The sequence below is a fragment of the Sturnus vulgaris genome, chromosome 1 (assembly GCF_052056855.1).
Source record: "Sturnus vulgaris isolate bStuVul1 chromosome 1, bStuVul1.hap1, whole genome shotgun sequence".
In the NCBI taxonomy this organism is placed as follows: domain Eukaryota; kingdom Metazoa; phylum Chordata; class Aves; order Passeriformes; family Sturnidae; genus Sturnus; species Sturnus vulgaris.
Genome location: NC_142243.1, coordinates 131383802 through 131405485, shown reverse-complemented (window position 1 = coordinate 131405485; position 21684 = coordinate 131383802). Strand labels below are relative to the sequence as shown.

Here is a 21684-nt window from a genome sequence, read left to right as displayed (position 1 = left end):
AACCAAGGCCAGGTGAGTTTTGAGTATCTCCAAAGGTGGAGAATTCACGACCTCCCTGAGCAACCTACTCAGGTGTTTGACCACTCTGACCATGAAAATGTGCTTCCTTACATTCACGTGGATTTTCTAGTCTTTCAGTTTGTGCCCATTGACTCTCATCCTTTCCCAGAGAACCACTGAGTCTCGTCTTCTTTATCCCCTCCCATCGAGTATTTATGGATTAAGGATCCCTCCAGCCCTTCTATTCTACAGGCTGAACAGTCCCAGCTTTCTAAGCGTCTGCTCATAGTAGTCAGTCTGCTATCTGAGATACCCATGTCTTACACTGCTTTTCTCTCTCAAAGTCTACCAAACAATAAGAGTGAATGCCAATAAATCTATGACTATTTATTAAACAATTACAGCCTTCTGCACAGAGTTAAACTTGACAATTAGAAATGCCTTCATTGTGTATCTGTTACATAAATCCACAATACCAAGATCTTAGAAAGCTGTGGAGTTGCTGTGTCCGAAGCAGCTATTGGTAGCTGACAGTCCAGTTCACCTCAAGGTTGTTCATTCAACAGACTGTCATGTCTGTAGCCAGAGAACAATTGCTGTTTAATAGATCTGGTCTGGTTCCAGTACACAGGATGACTTTATTGGATACGTGCTCTGTAAATGCTTGAGGTAAAAGAACACAGGGGCTGAGTTGTACCACTGAGTAAATACAGAATATTGATATAAAATCTATATTTTGAAAGGATAAAACATATTCAGTTAAACACATTGTTCTTCAAGTGCAGCACCAGGTCTAATATGTCTTTAGATCAGAATTAACAACATGAAGCTGCACTTAGCTTGCTCTGTCCTCAAAAATACTGCCTTTAGTTCAGGAAACTATATGAATGATTTTTTTCTTGACCAGATAACTCATACAATTTGAATATTCCTACTGTGTTATTAAAGTTGAATTCTGCTTTTCAATGAGTTGCAGAAAACTCAGCAGAAATTGAAAAAAAATCAATATTTTTCACATAATAATTTGCTTGTAGTCATGACAACCTCCTCCCAGATACAAAACTCCATGTCTTCAGGACCTCACATTTCAAGGAAACTAGCTTGGGATTTCACCAGTTACTTGGTGACTTCAAAATCAATATATTAAGGATGTATTTAGCTTTAAGTATTGCCCTTACTTCCTCCCATAAACATATCTGACTATCAGAACCTTAGATATACTGGTACTATTATTAGTTTGTGTTCTTATCTTTATGCATATAAACTTGAGAAGGAAAGCAAACACACCTGTGTCCATGTCTAAGATCGGGTCATGTCTTTCCCCAGCATGCTTTCACATTTAATATTAAAAGATTTTATTGGACCTTACGTTTGTGATATAAAGAGGTAGTTTGGAAAAAGTGGGACTTCCTTGGAAATTTTGTTCTGCATAGATGTCTTGATTTTCAATGTGTTTCAATATGTTTCTCCCAGAAGTAAAATTTTCTGTTCCCTTTAAATTCTACATGTTAACCTGGATTTTTCAAATGTCTTAGTTTTGAGGTTAGGATTTTTTTCAATTCCATGTCTCAGAATAAAATGTATTTATTTAGATATACCTTTGTATTAGTTTTTTACACTAAGGTTGGAACAAATGGGAAGAGACTAAAACACATCAAGCCACAGCAAGCATTGCCTCACACTTCAAAGGGATCTGTTTTTCCTGTTGAGTTCATTTTTGTAAAGAGATTCGGGCAGTTGTTGACTGTTGGCTTTATTCCAAATCTTTACATTTTAAATCACGCTAGCCAATTAACTAATTTAAATCTTTCTTTTGCTAACACTCACTATACTAAGTTAGGTAATAAAATTGTACATTTGTTCAAGAATAATCTTTTTTCAAAATCAATTTAATTTGAAAATATTTTCTCTCCAAGTATTCAGGAAGTCATTATTTCAACCAATGATGTTAGAAAATGCATTAAACAGCATTTTGTTAAGTGCAAGGGTATTTTTAACAGAATTTGTAACTTCTGATCAACTGACTGGCAACTAAATATGTTTAGTACTTGACACTGCAGAATTCTTAAAATTCCTGCCTGAGGTGGCAGCATGAAAAGAGGAGACTGTTGCCTCCAATCATGATACACAGCACGGAAAAAAGGGACTTCATCCTCTTCTGTAGAAGCAACATGGTCAGTGAGTAGCTGAAGAATGACTCCAACTGTGTGCTGAACACAACCTGCACATTGTAATACAGCATGGGAAACAAGGAAAGTGACTGCAACTTTCTGGTAAGATTCCCTGGCCCCCACCCACTGCAATATGAGATTAAAGTACAAACTAAATAGAAAATAGACCTGCAAGGCTTCAGATGTCACTACAGGATTATTATCAACTCTGTCTGAATGAATAATGCAGTAACTCAGTTCTGGAGCTTAGCCAGGACAGATGTCTCATCAAGAGCAAACCTGCTCCCTGTGACATCAAATGACTCCAAGATGTGTGAACTGCAAGGCCCAGTAAGTGACAGTGTAGTGAAACATTTTCTGACATGACCAAATAGAAAGTTTGCCACAAGCCTGTGGCACTCTGCCCAAAGCACGACGTGCTGAAAGAAGGCCAGGAGAGATTAGGAAGGTTTATTTGCTCTCAATGCTGTTAAGCAAGATGGCAACTAGGCAGCCAAGCTGCAAAACAACTTTCTGCCTGGCCAAGTTAAAAAAAAAAAATTCTAAAAATGGAGGAATCTCAGTGAAGAAGTTTTGTTATGGTTATAAGAGATCCTGCCAGAAATTCAAGATACTTGTCAAGAGAGACCAAGAAAAGATGCTTATAAACAATCTTGGGAGCAGGTCTGTAAGGTTCCTGGGATATTTCCATCATCTGTGAATAAAATTATTTTCAGTGGTCTTTTTCAGATGTTACTAAGTGTTAATGAAATAATGCTTGCTTGAGAATAAAGATTCAACAATTTCTGCGTCAATTATCTTACTAGTATAGAAGTTTTGACAGGATGGTTTTATGGGCCTTTTGCATCTCTGGGTGCAGTTTGCCTGAACATCCTAAGAGGTGTCTATGTAATATTCTGTGATTAAAGAAGAGAATAAATTCTCCCATTGGTTTAACTACATCTGGAAGCTGAAACACCGTATAACCACTGCCCCCAGTGGAATGAGGCAGAGAATCAGTAAAAGGGTAAAACTCACAAGCTGAGATAAATCCACTTTCATAGGACAGAAGAGGAAAGGAAAATAATAATAACAACTGCAAAAGAAAAACAAAAGTTCACCATGTGCTCTCCAATGCCAAGCCAGTTCCCAAGCAGTGGCCTAATGTTTTATTCTGTAAATAATCCCATCTAAGATCACTGATGATATTTATGCTAGCAACTAATAATTCTACTTTATATCACATGTAACTATCAAGAAGCACATTCATTTCTAGGACAGTAATTTGCAATTTTTAATTAGGAAAGGCTTCCTATTACCTCAGAGTTTTTAGATTTATAAAAAGTACTTTTTTAGAAGAATAGAATTTTCCTCTCCCAATTTCTTTGTGCTTGTTATTTTGCCAAAGTATACACCTCCTAGAGATAAATTTTTATATAGGCTACATCTAAACCTCTATCCCCCAAAAACCTGCAAAATGTGTCTCAAAAACCTCGTCAAAAGTAACTCCTTAACTATAAATTAATTTCAAATCCATATTTTTGTAAGTCTGATTTATAATTTCTTAAAGAAGTGGGCCTATCTCTATTGTGTTGCTTTGCTTTCTTTTAAATGAAGTGCTGTGTTACTAACAGCATTTTTTACTAAAAGTGAGAATGCATAGCTTGTTCCTGATAATATCCAGTGGATATTATCCAGTGTTCTGCTGCCTTCTCAGCCACACTGTGTAGGGGACTGAGATGTTACAGATGTTGGAAAAAGGGTAACATAGTCCTAGAAGTGTCAAAGTTGCAGTTGGATTCATGTTATTTTCATGTTTTTCCGTTCTGTTTTGAAACACAGATTGTTCCCAGCCACTGCCCAAGTTGCCTGTTATGAAAGTCAGGTTGCATCTCTTACGTATAGTGCCAAATCCACAGGGAAGCTTTATGTACTGGCTTGGATGTTTGAAAAGGGTGAGGAGAAGATTATGTGCCAAGCAAACTGGTCAAGGCTGGCATATACAAAGGCCCAAGGGATTTGAAGAATATTATTAAGAATGATAGCGATAGTTTTCAAAACAAGCACAAAACCCCAGGGGTTGAAAGAGCTGAAATTATTCAGTTACTCTTGGTTGAAGTTTATTGCACTCTAGCCTACTGAAGGAGCTTTTTTTTGGCTTCTGCATTTCTTCCCTCCTTTAATCTATTCAAAATCCAGCTGCCATAAATATCCCATTGCTTTTTCTAATTCACACTTCTTTAAATCACACTTGGGTTGTATTGCTCAAGTGGGGAATGAAGGAGATTATGGGAGAGAGGATATCAAGTATTGAGAGATGGAGCATTCAAAAATAGTTCTTAAAGATATTTAATTAAAAAGGAAAATAAAAGTTTTCATTTCTTGAACTGGACAATGCTATTACTCACTGGATCTTCGAATAACAGCTGTTTTTTTCTTTCCTGCTTTTCCTATTATCTGACATGTCTGTTTGTAGTATTTTATTTCTGATTGTGTTAGTAGAGCGGTGTGTGTTTGGGTGGGCACTGCTGTCCTGGAGCCTTGTTTCTCATTAGGCCTTTCAACTTGTGCAGTAAACCAAATTCAGTAAGTGAGAATGAAAAAAAATCACAAAATAGGAGATGATAAAAATATTTTGGGGAAAATGACAATTACTGCTAATTTAGGACTTCATTAAACTTTATGTAGCAGTCAATCTCACTTTTAGTGTCGTTAAGACAGTCAGTACTTTTATGATTCTGCTGCAAGATGATCAAAATGCTAGTCTCTGTTTTTTTCTAATACTCTAATTTCCTAAAGTTGACCTATAATAATTAAAAGTGACAAATGTTGGATTTTTTTTCCTCTATTGCCAGTGATTGGCAGCTTTGTCACAAAATGGGAGATGCAGTTGCTGAAAATTAAGGGAAGTCACTTCTCACAGTATCCAACACCCACCATGCACTTATTTCAAAATTTCTGACCTTCCTTCCATTAGACACCAAAGGGAACAGCCATACAAAATTTTTTCTCTCTTTTCTGTATTCTAGGTACCCAGTACCCACTGGCAGCTTGGTTATAGCAGCACCTCCATAGCAACACCACTTCAACCATACTTTGCAATTCATATGAATGTGCATCATTATTTTAAGCCATACTATTTTAATTGTTATATCTATTAATTGCTTTCTCTCTGTAAAAGGCATAAGACCGCACAGATCTTGGAACTTAAAGAGTGGAATAAGGTATGACCAGTCTGTAATGAGGTAAGCAAGTGAAAGCAGGTTACAGGAGAGGGAACCAAAAGGGTGTTCTTATCATGCATGTGCCTCTCTGTGTGCTTTAACTACACATAGGTGTCCTAAAAGAATAACAAAATCCAGCCCAAAAAGCAAACCAGCTCATTAACAAGTATTGCAGAAAGCTCTAGAAACAATAACAGGATTTTCTGCTCTGTACCAAATATATTATCAAGCCTCTTGTAAGCCTGCCTAACCATAATTTTTCTCATTCTTTCGTAACCCAGTCTTTTGTTTTGCATTCTGTCTTGTTTTTGCAGACCACAGGAATGGTGTGCAGCTTGCACTTGTTTTTACACAAGCTTGAGGATAGAATGGCATTTTGTCTTGGGTGGTGACTTGGCAAAATTTTTTAAAGCATTTGCTGGTAATAACTGTATTCATAGATTGTTTGTTTTTCTAAAGAAAGCATGTATTGTACTAGATGAGCATTTTAAAGGACCAGTTTGAGGTGCACAAATAAATACAAATTTACTATATGTTTTCCTGTCTGAAAGTAAATGGATTATTCTACAATCTTTTTTTTTGTCTCTCTCTCCCTGATTTCCTTGTACATGGGCTAAAAGATAATTTGCCTGAATGTGTGATTATTCCTCTCTCATTGCTGCAAATTCAATAGTAGTTTGCATAAGATGTGATCGATTCCAATGTGATTGTTCCTCTACTTTATGTTACAGAAAATGCAGAATGAATTACAACTTCATGGACACATTTTGGGAGTAAACACAGACCTCTCGATGTGAAATGCTAAGAGCCATAATTTTTTTCATGCAGTTTTGCTCCTTAGGAAATACCAAAATTTGGATCCAAATATTGTCAGTTTCCCTTCTTGGATTTACATAGCAAAATTTCCCATCATAATTTCTAAAAGAGAAGTCATATATATATGTGTGTGTGTGTGTTTAAGTAATGAGTACATCCTATATGGTGTAATATAGATATGTTTTTTGAAATTTGTTAATTTAATTTTATAAAATTTTATCTTACAATTGTGTTTTGAAGTCTTTATGTTTTAAAACAGCTGTTAAAAAACAAGCAAATTGCCTGACCCAATATTGTTATTTTTTTGAATACCAAAGGGCATTTAATATCAAATGTGAGGAGTGGCAAATGCTTTTAAACTAGAGAACCCATATGACGAAGACAAAATATAGAATATACTTAGTTGGAAAGAACCCATCAGGATCATTGAGCCAAACTCTTTGATATAATGGAATAGTGGGAAATACTTGCTAAGCTCACCTGTTTCTGAAACAGATGACCGATCATGTCACAGACCACCTGTAATAGCTGTGATGTATTCCAAAAAGAAAGCTTTAAAGAAACTGCTCTTTAGATACTTTAAGGTCACTATTATATAAGGACATTAATTCCTCAAAGAGCGTTTCTGTCTGACAAAATTAGCAGTTTCACCACTGCAAATCTTTTTTTTTTCCAGCAAGCCAGAAAACAAAGTTAAACATTTGGCTACCTCCTACGCATTTCGCAGCTGAAACGTGTGTAAATTTTATGGAGTTACAGAGTCTTCAACTGTGGAGAGTAAATCACTTTGGAAGCAGTGAAAGAGGTATAAGCAACCCTACCCTGAACAGGCTATCTGATTTTTCATTAAATCTGCATGAGTAACACAGTGATGGTGATATTAGATAAGAAAATACAAACCGTACAAATGAACCGTGACACATTACCTGAACTCAACAGTAAGACTTGTTTCACATTAGCTATGTCTGTAGGAAAACAGTTGCAATTATTTTGAGGAGAAAAGTAGGGAAATAAAATCTAAGGGCTATTTAATAATAATGCTCTAAAAGGTGTATAATAAATATTTCTATTTTTCTAGTTGTTATAGGATGATCTTCATCTCTCTGTCCTTTTTTTTTTGTCACTTCAGTACTGAATTCTACATAATCTGAGGGAAAAATAATAGATTTCTTCTTTATTTCTACAGCATGCAATGCTGTTATACTGTAGTCTGGATCGTAATGATTTGGAATACTACAATATAAAGGAGTATTTATATTTTAAATAAATAAGCAGTGTTCAATATCAGGTGAAGGCAGATACTATTATCCCCCCCCGAAGTATTTCTCTCAGTAGTCAAATATACTTTCCTGATAACCAGATACACTGATTTGCATCTTCAAGGAGTATTTTTTGATGAATGCCTGATGGAAACAAAGTAATATACCTCCTAGCTGTGATTGCATGAAATATATGGAGACACGTTGCTGTGAACAACTGGTACAGAACCGAACAAGACCCTTAATTTTGCATGTTCTTAAGTGGCTTAGTGTTTCTGGTACCTTTGTTTTGGGCTCAGCCTCAGTAATGCGCATAGGTCTCTGCATTTGCTTAAAAAGCCCCATGCTATATTCCTGAAACAACAGATGGAAGTCTCACTGATAATGGCTTTATTCAACCTTGCTGAAAATGTTAAGTCTAGCAACAATAAAGGCTTAACTGTTCTACATGCCAGCCAACTGGCCCTTGCATATTACAGAAAACAATTGCAAGCATTTAGCGTTTCAGTACACATTCAGCCGAACTACTTGGGAATGTGGGATCTGAATACTTAGCCTCGATGCACTCATACTGCCAAGTGATCAGTATTGGGGACCTCATCTTTGGAAAGCTACGTGTTATGTACATTTCAATTTTGCTGTCATATTCAGATGAAAGTGAAGATAATTCTTTTTAATTTTCTGAAACTCCAGGGACCCTAGGACAGAATTTAGGCTTGCTCATTTTATGCTGATCTGGCAGGGTTAGGAAGGTATGAGACTCCAGTGATCCATCTGGAACTGGAATCAGGAATGATTTCCAGCTGCTGCCTGCAAAGCCCAGTTAGGTGCAGCCTGCATCAGCTGGAGCCAGTCAGGTCTGCTTGCTACAGCTGTATCAGATGGTTTAGGGAAAAGCATCATCTTTCCTATTTAGTGTTGACCTATGCAGCTCTTCTGGGGTGCAAAAACATTGATAAATGAACAAAGGATTTTTAGCAAATTGTGATGTAAATAGTGTAGAGTCTGTTTATTTGCCCTTGTCCTTTTGGGTCCTTGATGTACTCATGCTTGTAAATTCTACATTGTAAAGCTGGTGTAAAATACGTTAGACACGAGGGAAGCAGAAAAGCAATGCTTTTTATGTTTTGGATTTAGTTTTTGTGACTTTTTTTCCCTGAGTATGGGTCACTAGTTACAATTTAAATGATTCCTCTTGATAATTTTAGTATGAAAACTAGATTTGTTCTAGTTGTCTTGAGTTTTTTGATTGAATGGTTATTATATGATTATTATATGATTTTGCCTTTTCTGATATGCACTAATTTTTTTCACTCTTCAATTACATGCTTTGTTTTAAAAAAATCCACTTTCTTCAGCTGTTTGGATTAAACACTTGAAGATACTTATGACACTGTTTTTATTTTATGTGTCAGATATACTTTCCTTCTTCTCTTGCTTTAAAACTATTTCAATTTCTCCAAACCTTTTCACCAACAATTAATGCCTCAGACCACCAGCATATAAACACCAGTGTTCAGGTTGCTTGTATTAAACTCTTACTTTTCCTACAGGACTTTTCTTTGTGCCAATACCTTTCCTGTATTTGCTTTTATTTGTTGTGATCTATATTACATATTGTTTAGAAATGCTTCAACTGAGAGCAACTTAGCAGAATATATATAGCTGTATATCATTTCAACTACAATCAAAACCTAAAGGACTCTTTTAATTTGTCCTTAGACTCTTTCTGGGCAGTTTAAAATCAATCCTTGGAGATCCACCAGCCAAAATTTTACCTTTTTTGGTGTGTTGTTACTTATGACAGCAGTGGGCTACTGTGCTCAGTGTATGAAACAATGACGGAAAGGCTTCATCTCAGGAGATGACAGATCCTGACTGAGCTTTTTGCATGAAAGATCACCAGAGCTTTTAACACATTAAAAGCAATGTATTTTCATAGTCTTCCTCTCAGAAATTGCTGAGCTGTAGTCTATGCATCCTGTCCTGGCATTCACTTACAAAATCTATTGACTTCAGTCACAGACTAAAGCCCCGTGGCTTTGGCCATCTATTCTTTCCATAGTGCCTGATACCAGGCCCTTGGAAGTCAGAGCACTGTGTTCATAGGACTCCTGATATGTTCAGACTAGCAATTCTGAAGTAATTTTAACTTTTTTTTTTTCAGTTATGATACAGGGATAATGTTATGCCAGCAAGTAGCTTGCTTTTACTTTTTAAACTTGCAGTAATGACCTCTTTTTGGAACATGTGGTTCCTTGTTTTCTCCAAGTAATAAGAGGTCTCTGCTGCATATTTAGGGTACTAGTTTAAGGTCATTGGAGTTTTTTATTTTGTTTGATGTCTTGCTTTTGCTTTGAGAAAATCAAGAGGGCTCCTGTTACTGGCTTGTGTCGCATTTCTGATTAAAAGCTTTCTATTATGTGAAAAAAGTATTGCAGATGCCCAGGCTAGATTCATCTAATCTCCTAGGAAAAATCACTCCATAGCTGTATCCCAAAGAGAAAGAATGCTTTGCTGAGGCTGGGATCACATGCTCTGTACTGCCAGTGTCCTAATCCAAGGCAAACTGAAATGTTTCATAGTGTCCATAAAAGACATCAGAGTGCTTGGGGCAACGAGGCATTCAGCCAATGCCTCTAGAATCACTTTTTTCTCTTGCAGTCTCTTTGTTTTAGAATAAAAGCCACTTTTAGAGAGGTATGGCAATATTTTCAAAGACGTCCTTGTTAACTTTACTTTTGAAAAATTATCTGCAAGCAGAAACACTAAGTCCACCAACAGTATTCTCTTAAACATTGCCACATATTTGTGGTGTTCGGGACACATCCTGAACAGCTCAGCTGCCTTGTCACATCAAATGATTGGAAGGCATTTTGACATCATTTAGCCTCTGACCTTAAATTTCACTCTCAATAAGCAGAAACCAAAACATACCCCACAAAACACTGAGAAAATAGCAACTGCGGCTGTGTCATTCCAAAATGAATCCCTATCACTACAGATGAGACATTTCCCGCTTTCACACAATAGATGCTTTTATTTATTACTATCAAGACTGGAGCCAAATCGAACAATCTCTCTTTGTATACAGATACTTCTTTTAATTTGTTAGTGAGTTGATCCTTTTAAAATTGCTAATTAGCTGAGCTGTTACTAATGTGACTCAAATAACTGGAAAATCTCTGATCTTATGATCACAGGGCTATTCAACTGACGGGTCCACAAGTACCACTCATTCACCTTTAAGTAAAGTATTATTTAGCCCAGAAAGAGAAAACCAGTAATACATGCTGCTCAAATTTCCAATAAAAAGAGTGTTCTTAATATAACATTTTAACACTTCACATACTTGATTAAATGCTCAATTAATTTTTTTTTAGCAAAATAAGCACAAAACACTTATTACAAAATGAATAGGCAATTTTTATGCAGAGGAGACTGTTAATTTCCAAGGTTTCTGGGACATATTGAAGCATCTTACTTGCAGTGGACTTGTTACTGCAGAACATACATCCTTATCTGTATTTGGTGTACTTTTTATTACACCATTAAGTCCTTCAGTTTCCTGGTGTCAGTCAGCACACCTGTGCTTTCAGTGTGTAGACACTGTTATTAAATCTAGGTTCCCATTACTGTTATCTGATGTAATTTACAAATGAACTGTAGCATACTTTCTTCCAGCCATTATTCCTCTGTATATTAAATTTCAGGGATTTTTTTGAAGGCTATTGCTAAAAAATTATAAAATTGTTTCTCATTTTACTTCCCTTTCCCTCCTCTGGAGAGCAACTCACCAAACCACTGACCCTATTTTAGTAGCTAACAGCCAGCTGGGGAGCAGGGATTTGTGAGAATTCTTTCTTGCCTGTAAATCAATTTGCTGTTTCATCCAAGTCAACTGAGTTCAGTTTATATGACCAGATCTGGAGTTGGTAGTAACTGGCATTTAGCAAAACCATTTTTTTTCCCCTTGAACCCAACCTTCTTTTGGTGGAAAGAGTTGGAATCTGGTTGTTTCCTAAAAAGGCCATTTGCTGAAAAGGGCTATAAAATTAGAGCAGAGATCAATGGGGGAAAAGTTACATTCAAGCTCATTTTAGTGGTAAAATATAGCTTCATACCAAAACTTACTACCACCAATACATTACTGTTTATTCAATCAGATGATAAGTGTGCATGATACAAAGTGTGGGCTGAAGGTGGAAAGTCACCATAGGCTAGGTGAAAAATATTGCCAGGACTTCATTTATTTGTGGAAAAATTGAGGAGTGTTATAAAAACTAAGTCCATACCAGATTTTCTAGTCTAAGCAACTGCATTTTTGCAAGGATTCTCCATCTTATTGGCCCCATGAATCGTCTTTATTATTATGCTTGTACAAGATGTCCTTATTGAAGTTACAATATTATTTGACTATGTTCCTATTATACTTAAAATATTATTTTACCAACTCTCAGTTTTAATGTTTTGCCAAATGCGGGGGAAAAAACCCCAAACATGAATATTGCATAAAGAATCTCTTGCCACTTCAGAAAAATAGTGTTATCTCCAGATGGGCAGGTGGTAACTGGTATGAGTTTGCTCTGCTTGTAGTCTGTGTGGCGAGATTTTAATTCTGCTCTGTTCTGAAAGAAGAACAGTTGGATAAATGACTGTGTCTAAGCACTGCTCTCCAGAAGATTTTATTAGCAGAAGCACAGCACTCCTCTAGTGAAAAAGTCACATGCTGTGAGGTAGGATGGTAAACTGTCTGCACCCATCAACAGAACCTAATCATAAATTATATTTCAAATAAGAAGTATAATCTAATTGGTGAAAGCATTGTTGCAGGATTTGCTCATGGTTAGAAACAGGAATGGGATGGCAACTGTGCAAATGCTAATGCCTAAATATGCTGGTGGTGCAAATGTTTTCCGATTCCAGTCTACAAGCCTTATTTTTATGTAAGACTCCATGCCAACAAATTCATCAAAATGAAGGTAGTAAAACTGTAACTTAGAAGTCTCTTCAGGCTACTTTTTTTTTTCTTGTATTTGCAGTAGGTTTCCACTGCAAAGTACAGACTTAGTGTAATGGTCTTTTCATCAGAGGCCACATTATTACTGTTTGAACAGACACTACTTGCAAAAAATCCCAAAACATCTGGTTTTTTTGGTTAAAAACAGGGAACTCACTATTGTGTCTTGGTTACCTAAGCACAGTAGTCTTACTACAAACCAGCAGTTCAATGAGCAAGGAGAAATTATCTTCTACATTAATTGCTTTAATGTGTGTCAATCAATTAAGAGCTCAAATGACTTTTACCTAATAAAGGATTTTACCATGTTGCCTGACCTGAATTATTTTGGTCATATGTCACAGTTTAAAGATATAAATGATTAAAAAATAAATGCTACACAGTGCAAAGTTTACTATATTGGCAGAACTATTAATTTTACTTTAATTCCTGTAAATATTAAATCATAAGACTGTCCAACATGTAGATGTTCATCATTAACAGAGATACTAAAAAACAAAAAATTGGTTTTTTCTTTTTCTTTTTTTTTTTTTTTTTGAGAGTATTTAAAGTGAAAATTTTGTAAAAAAATACCTGAATTTGAATGGAAAATTTACCAAAATTGTTTTGTTTTAAATTGACATCATGCAATCAGACTGTGCACTTCTGTAATAAGCTGATACAATTGCTGAATTCTGGAAGTAATGAATACACAGTTTGGAATTTGAATACAGCATTTTTTAAGCTTGGTTGCTAGGTACACATATTTCAGATTAAAAATGAACTCAGTTAACACCTCATTCTTGAGAAGGAAAGCTGCTGCCCAAGTAATTAATTAATATGATTACATGAAGAGAAAATTGAAAACGTGGCCAGAAAATCCAACAGGAATTCTTATGGAAAGTACTCACATAAGTAGACTATTAGCAGAGAAAGACCAGAATGCAAGAAGTAACAGCATTATTTTAGGAAATTAGATGTTTTTCTGCAACATGCCTGTATCTTTAGCAATTTTTTAGTCTCTTGAGACAAAAACGAAGTGGTTTGTATTAACCCACTGGTGTGGTTAGCTCAGTTCTGTACATTTCAGCAGGACCTCTCCTGATTATCCAAGCCCCGAGAGAAATGGACTCATGACATTAAGGTTGAGGTATTTTTGTGTTTTTTATGTGGTGGTTTTTGGTTTTTTTTTAAACAGGAAAAATGTAAACTTTTAAAAAGTAAATGGGATGCAAGAGAGTTGTAAGTAAATTATTCGCATTTTGAAATATAAATAAGAAAATGAAGTAAGCTCCTCATAGTTCAAAGTAATATGTGAGAAGGAACAAGATCAAAGAAAAAGGTCATTGTACCTGAAACAGTGAAAGGAAATCCCAACAGGGTAGCTGAGGAGCATTATCTTGCAGAGGAAAACTAATGCAGAAAATTTTGTGACCATACTATGTTCTCACTGCTCAGCTCAGCCTCTTTTTCAAAACACCCTTTCTGCTGCTCAGATGGTGTTGGGGAGCTCAGGACTTATGTCTCAAATACCCTGAGGAAGAGCACACATTAGATACAATAGGTAATGCACATCTCAAAGCTTTTGTTGAGAGTTCTATATCTTTATGGAGTGGAGCACTGTAACAGGCATTCTTGACTTATCTACGTTTTATAACACTGACAACTGAGTATAATTGCACCTGGGTAGAAGAGGATGCTCAGTAGAGATAAATTCTTGTGCTGAAATTTAGGTGTCTTGTTGTTATGACTGTCCTTAGAGAGGGCTGAAGAATGATGGTATGACTAAAAATCTGATGGATCCAAGCTGGAAGTCTGAAAATATATGTGAAGATCACCCCACTCATTTCTTTAAATAGACATCTTTTTCAAGGAAGTACATACTTGGAAACAGGTTGCTGTTACTCCCTGAAAGCAGTACAGTAGTCAATGAAAAAGGTTTGATGTGGCAGTGTTTGCTTTACCTTTAAGCAGATCAGGCATTTAAAATTAGTTTAAAAAACTAATCTAAATATATGAAACAGTTATCACGATTAGAAGCTGAGTTTTATAATAAATGCTGTAGTTTGAGGTTAAATGTTGACATTTTATAACAGAAATTATGTGAAAACAGTGGACAAAAATGAGCTTTCTTGAATTTCTGTTTCTGATGCTTAATTAGTAAAGCTATAGTTTCTATCTCTTGCTGTATGGTCTGTTGTAGAGGTTACAATACTGCCACAGGAATCATCTTCCTCTCTTGTTGGTCAAGCTGTATATCATTCCTCTCTGCCTCAGGTACTTTTGATCTACATCATGTTTCTAAGAGTTAACAATTTTTTGCCTTTCAGACATCTAGTAAAAATATTTGCATCGCTTTTATTCCCTCCATTTCCCTTTTCCTCCGTGTGTTTATTCAAACACTCCTGACTCCTTATTTTGCTTATGGCCTTCTTCACTCTATGCTTGTATTCGGCCCTGTATTTGTTTGGCAAATTATATCCTTCTCTTGTTACATCTGTTTTTTTTCTCTTCTGTTTCTTCTCAAAATGACTGTCCTGATGGATGTGTCTTTAAAAGAAATAAAGAGAAATCTGTAAGTAAAAGTATTCAACCTCAGTGTTTGCTTAAGAGTAACAATCAGTTTAATTCAATATTATAAATTTCCCACAAATAATATTGATTTAATTCATTAGTTTATTTTACCTTTTGGTTGAATATATCTGTCTGTAATCACCAAAAAAATGTAATTTTTTAATTCAGGTGTTTGTATATGTCTTCTGAAACCACAAGTTCCCCTACCTCTGCCCCTTCCTTTCACACACGTTTTCTGTCTGAATTATGGCTCTGCTGGTTGGAGTACTATTTGTAGTGCTCCCTCCTTCTTTCTCTGAGCCATCAGTTAAAAAAAAAAAAATCCAGTGCATGGTTTATTTTAGCTTTGTGGATCACTCATGGAAAGACAAAAAATATCTACTGATTGGCTGTGTCACATGAAAAATAATGGTGGTGGTGCTATTGTTATGACAGCCTAAAGACATAATCAAGACAGATTTTCTTGCTAAAAGCAGTATCTTTTATTAGACCATCTTGTATCACTGGCAAATTTAGATGAGTTTTTGGGCATGTGAGTCCTTTTTCAGGTCTGAAATAGAAGCAGAAGTCTTCAAAGCTAAGTACAAGTTGAGCACATTGTCTTATCACATTAGTTGTGCTCAGACCATCTCAAAGGGAAAGTTAAAGGAAGGAACAGTAGGAGAAAGAAGAGTCTGAGGAAGACATACATCAGGGGGATGGTGGGGAGGTTTTTCTCTCACAGAAGCACTGTCTCTGAAGTAATGGGCTGTGGTATCCAGCACATTTGTGAAAGCACTCAGGTTTTTCTTTGGAAAATATTGTAGGAATCCTGAGGATCTTACCGAAGATATTCAAAATGCAGTGATTATCTTCTGGGAAATACTCTCTCCCTGATAACTGGGGAACTTCTGTCCTTTAGTTGTGCATGTTCATTCTTTCTGGTGCTCAGTAGTTGCTTAGTTTTACCTGCATAGTTACCCTGAGGACCCTCAATGCACCTGATAAAAGGTCCCCAGAATTACAGGCATTGGATTTGATTGTTCTGTGTTAAGGCATATTTGTTGTGCTGGCAGTGGAGAGATGTGGATTAAGTTTGGTACTTGTGAAGGGCCTAAATACATTTAGCTTATTTTGGCCACGGGCAACTCACCTGTCCTAGTGGGTTTAGTGAGGCTGGGGCCTGTGCAATTGGAAGGGAGGGTCTGGAGAGCCCTATTTCAAGAGAGGATTGTTTTCTAACACATCTTTCAACGCTTGTATGTGTGTTCCAGCACATGAAATTGCAAATGGGAAGGATGTACAAGGGCTTGATGATCTGCTACAACTAGGCTATTTCAACATTGTGCATGTCCAACAGTTGGACCGGTTTTTCTACTTGTAGCAGTCAGTCTAATAAAATATTAATAATAGAAACCTAAAGAATACACCCTTGTTTTTTAAAAAACAGGTCCTGACATCAAAAAAAGAGGATAAATGATGTTAAGATTAAATTTTATACAGTCTGCGTCACCACGTGTCAAGTATGTTGATTGCTCTATAGTTAAAACAACATTTATGAATCACTCCATGGGGGAGGATTTGCTACTAGTGTTACATGTAACCTTCTCCCTAAATCTTTTTGTTTAGGAAAGAGTCCAACACGATGATCAGTCTGTATGAGCCTTGTTAACATTTGTTAACCTCATCTTCATCAACCTTTTTCACTTCTGCTACCAATGGTCTTTCTATGTGACAGTGCTGAAATCCTGTTCACTATAGGGAATCCAGTCTGTGTCTAAATAACCAGATAACTATGCCTCCTGTATTTGGGTAATGATTTACAATCCACTTCTCCCTAGTTTTCCATAAACTTGTCTTATGATATCTTCTCTTTCAGCCAAATATTTTCCTCAAATCCTTGTTCTCCAAAGCTCCAGTTGTATATTCCGTCCCTACATGACCGTGTTCCACAAGAGGGAAGTCTCTAGAGTTTCATCAAGTACATAGTATAAGGTAGGTAATTGGCCTCTGTGATGTTTGTAGCATGAGTATTACAGTAAATAATATCAGCAATATTATTTAGTATTAAACATTGGAAAATGTACTGAACTGGTGCTATGAGTACTTGTAATTCTTCACAATTTGGAGATGACAGTGCTTTTCAGGAAAGCTTCCACAAAGCATCATATTTCTTATTGGAGCACGAGATAAAAGAGCTTGTAATTATTTGGCAAAGGGCAGTGAAAATGTTCTCACTGAGTCCCATCTGAGATAAGGATGCAAGGAACTTATGCTGGGGAGTTGGGGCAGAATTTTTTCTGAGGGTTTGTTGGTTAAAAAGAGTGGAAAGCAGGGATGACATTTAGGCAATCCATGAGTTTTGAGAAGATAAAGGTAGCACTTCTCCATGGGCAAATGAAATAATAGTAGTATACAAGGAGCATGGAGTGTTGCAGCAGTCTTTGGTCTCCATGCTTCCTGAACTTGAAGTTGCTTCTCTTTCTGCTTCTCACTAGAAGCCAGACAATTCTAAGTTCCAAAGCAATTCATACTGTGCAGCTTTCTTATTTGCAGCTATTTGCAGCTTATTTGCCTTTCCTTTTTTTTTCATCCTACAAAATCACAGGAAACATGAGGTTTTAATAATGGCATAGTGTGCCGGTGTTCTCAGAATTTAGAGAATACTAATTTAAGGATAAAGGCTTTTGTGACCTGTACTTCATAGTCTGATTTAAAAATATTGAGTAGAAACATTTTGTTTTAAAATGGTCTTCTTTCCTGACAAAACTTCCCACGGTGTTTTCTATACCTTTCAGCTGGCTCTACCAGAATTGTTTCATTCTTTCCCAGTAGAGGCATATATAGAGCCATTTGTAAAGCTAATGGCATATGTTCAATACAAAATATAATGTGACATAAATTCTTAGTGCTTTTTGGAAGACAAAATCTCTGAAAACAAGCAGTCCCCCAGAACGTACCTGCAGAGGCTCTGCCTCCCAGGGTGACATTTTTGAGGGTCCTCTCACACTAGCACTCAGTCATCACCATGCTCAAAATCCATCACCTCCCTGAGTGATATTTCTCTTTGGTCTATGAAACCATCATTCAGAATATGAAATCATTTTTCAGAATATGTCTGGGTCATTATATCCTACATGGGATGTAGAAAAACAGTTTCATTCCAGATGACCTCTTCTAAGCTTAGAAAGTATTAGGATTTGTCATCTGGAAAAGAGCTTTTTTCCTAAGTTTAGAGACAACAGATAGCATGTAGTTGTGTTATTAGCTGAGAGAACTGTGTAATTCTCTAGTAAAGCAACTGTTAAAAATTTATTTTCCAGAAAAGTGCAATTTACATTAACATTTTGTCATTATTAACTAATGATAATTAATAATAATTCTAAATTAGAAAATGAAGTATTAATCAGCAATGTTTAAAGATATGTTGCATATTACAGACATACAGCCTTTCAAAAAAAAAAGAAAGATTTCTTCACTATTTTGTTTTTTATGTTTGCAACTGTGGACTCCACATTCAAATATGGGTGAAACAAACTACAAAACATCCTTGGTGATGAGATAACAGGGTAATATTTTCACCACAGAAACAAATTTTTCAAATATTCTTAGACCCAGTTTAATCTTTGTTCATGAGAGAATGAGGAGGAGGTAGAGGGCATAAACTCTAGTGTGCCATTTCTGTTTTATGTAGCTACATTCAGCTTTAACAGGCATTCATTTACTTCAATCAGCATGAATCTTGGCAGTTGTATTTAGTATATGTGGCTCAGAATAATCTCTTTAAAGGAAGAAATCCTGAAGTACACAGCAGCCACACTGTACTGAAAACTGATTACCTGAAGAACAAAAGGCTATTCAGACCTTTAAAGACATAGTAAGCCATGGAAAACTTATTTCATCAGTGTGCTTTAGGGGAAACTGATGACTCAGTGCTTGACTTTCAACAGTGATCATATACAATCTTGCACACCTCTGTGTGCAAATCCTTCACTCTTGCTGTTTAGCCAAATATTATCTGTATTATCTGCACACAACAATATTACTGCTGGGTATCTCAGTCATGGGTTTTCAGAGTTCTGTTGCAACTTGTGTGTAAACAGTTTAAGGTTTGCTGCAACACAAAGTCTTCAGGGTACTTAGCCAGTCACCCAGTTTATGCTCACACACTGCTCAGACTAATGTCAGTCACTGAATAAATACTACTGATAGCTTTTTAATCAGACACCTTATTTTTTAAAGGCTAAGAAATTGGCTTCTGTGTGTCTGACAAGTGGGAAGACCTTGCCTTCCCATTTACAACCTGTCAAAGAAAGTCGAACAGATCAAGTGTCTTGTCAAGGACGTACCAGAAGAGAGTGAGGTATATGGGAAGAGCTATTTTCTGCTATTGAGTCCATGTGCTTTAACCCCAGGATCAGATAAATGAATGCAGACAGAAGCCTGACCTGAAAATTGCAGATTTTCAGTTAAGATCACTAATGAGGATTTTAATTAGTTGAGTAAGCCAGCATCAATACAATCAGTAAACCAACTCCATGACCTAGCAGCCTACTTCTTTCTGTAGGAAACTGTACTATAGACAAGTGGATATCAGGCCTTTCTCAGCCATATTTTACCATTTGCCGTGAGTCTGGCTTCATTACTAAGTATTTAAATACATTTTAAATAACATGGCTATTCTTAGAGTGTAAATCCATTCTGAATGCTCTCATCTGGACTGGGATGGCCACCCATATCCAACAAGGGCTGGTATGGCTCTGTGGCTCACTTGTGGGGACCTGCCAGCCCCATGTCTCCTTCTTCCCTGGCAGTTGGGCTTTCCCCCCAGCCACCTCTCCAGGCTGCCATTACTTCCCTTTCATGTGGCCCCAGCAATGGCCCTCCCTGGGTTGCAAAGGGACAACTTTCCACTTTGTGCCAGCAGTTGTAGGAAAGCCCCCTCCACAGCATTGCTTTTTTTAGGATATGGCTGCCCCTCAGGTAAAAACAGCTACAGTAAATTCTTCAGCAGATTTCACTGCTCACTCTGATTCTCTTTTTTTTAGCACATTGCCCATTGTGAAAAGCTTGACACAATCTATACTATCCTAGCTTGAAATTAATCAAGACAATGTGTCCGTAGTATGTCTATATTCTGTGATAGAACAGGGTCTCTATCCTTTTAAAGTGGCATGATCACCAATGGAAACAATTTACTTCATCGAGTGATTTCTTATTCCCATGGTGGGAATTGATGCTTACAAGAACAGTCAGGAATGCTCTTTAGCTGAAAGTTTGTGCATATGCAACAATATAATGAATTTTGAATTTGCTAATAGCTTAAGACTGTCTGCATTATAACAATACTTGCAGCAATCCCAAGTGCAATACTTTGTGCAAACCCTGAACTTCCACATCCCACAGAGCTTATAAACAAGACTGTGAAAGGGAAATACAGCTAGATAGAGAATGATGTGATAGCTAACAGGCATCAGGGCAAGGAGGACTTAGGAAAACAAGGTGGGAATGGTAAGAGAAACAGGTAAATCTTCCTTACAAGCTCCCTAGGAAGGGAGAATAGCTGCATAGAAAAGGAAATGTGGAAGGGAGAACACAATACTGCTTTGCTGGGCTCTGCTGGATGAGTTGCAGAATGTCTCTGTTATGATTGCACTGAGAAAGCTGTACTAGCTTGGGAATACACTACATAAGACAGCCATAGTGCTGGTACCAAGAGCTATTTCACCAGTAGGATTAAATGGCTAGCTCACTAGCAGTAGCTGAAATGTATTTCTACATCTTATTTATATCTCTCTTTTATGGAAACAGTATGTATTTGTACTACATATCTGTAGTAGTGCAGTTCTCATTATATCTGCTTACATCATTTTATGTATTTTATGCATTGTATTTTAATTTGATGAAAATGGAACAGGCTGCCCAGGGAGGTGGTGGAGTCACCATTCCTGGAGTTATTTAAGAGATGGTAGACATTGTTCTTAGGGACAGGGTTCAATGGTGTACTTGTTAATGCTAGATTAACAGTTGGACTTGATGGTCTTAAAGGTGTACAACATAAATGATTCTATGATTTTCTCATTCTAAGGAAGAAAAGCCCCATCTCAATCAAATCTGCACAGAACTAAATAAGAGAAACTTTATGCTGGAAACAATGTGTTGGCAAGAGCCATAGAAGGCCTTTGCAGCTCTCCATTCCACTGGCAAATCTGCATTTCCTAAGATTGAATACAGACAGAAATGTAAAACACCCTCAAGAATGAGAATGCAGAGCAAAATTGTCAGGCTAGGTCTGATAAAGAAAAATGTTTGGAATTAAATCAGATAGGTTAGTAAAGATAGAGCTACACAGTCAATAACATTTTAAAACCTTTAAACTGGTATCTAAGTGCTATTGTGAATGAAATGGTAATGCACTAGAGTGCAACAAGCAATCAAAGACAAAACCAAAAAATGTTATAAATTAAATCATTATGTCTTGGTTTTCCAGACTATTAGGTGGCAAAAGAGCAATGTCAATTTGTATTAATTTCTGCCATTTATAGCAGTTGAAAATGGGCTCCTATTTTTACCCAGCATCAGTAATGTGCTGGTAATTAAAAAATATCACAGCTTAAAATAATTTTCTAATTCAGTAACTTTTCTTCCACCCTTTTACCCAAGTTCAGAGTGAATCAAAGGAA

The 21684-nt window shown here is 36.5% G+C and overlaps 1 long non-coding RNA gene across 3 annotated transcripts in view; it reads left to right on the top strand.

The window, feature by feature from the left end:
• LOC148225526 (uncharacterized) overlaps nucleotides 1-21684 on the top strand; it is a 46547-nt gene that overhangs the window by 1287 nt on the left and 23576 nt on the right. Inside the window, exons 1-3 of one of the 3 annotated variants that reach the window (XR_015807921.1) lie at nucleotides 20-5795; nucleotides 6867-6995; nucleotides 16881-16996. This is a non-coding gene — a long non-coding RNA (uncharacterized LOC148225526). Of the gene's footprint in view, nucleotides 1-19; nucleotides 6996-16880; nucleotides 16997-21684 lie in introns of those variants that run through there. The other 2 variants (XR_015807922.1, XR_015807920.1) reach the window with 2 other exon arrangements.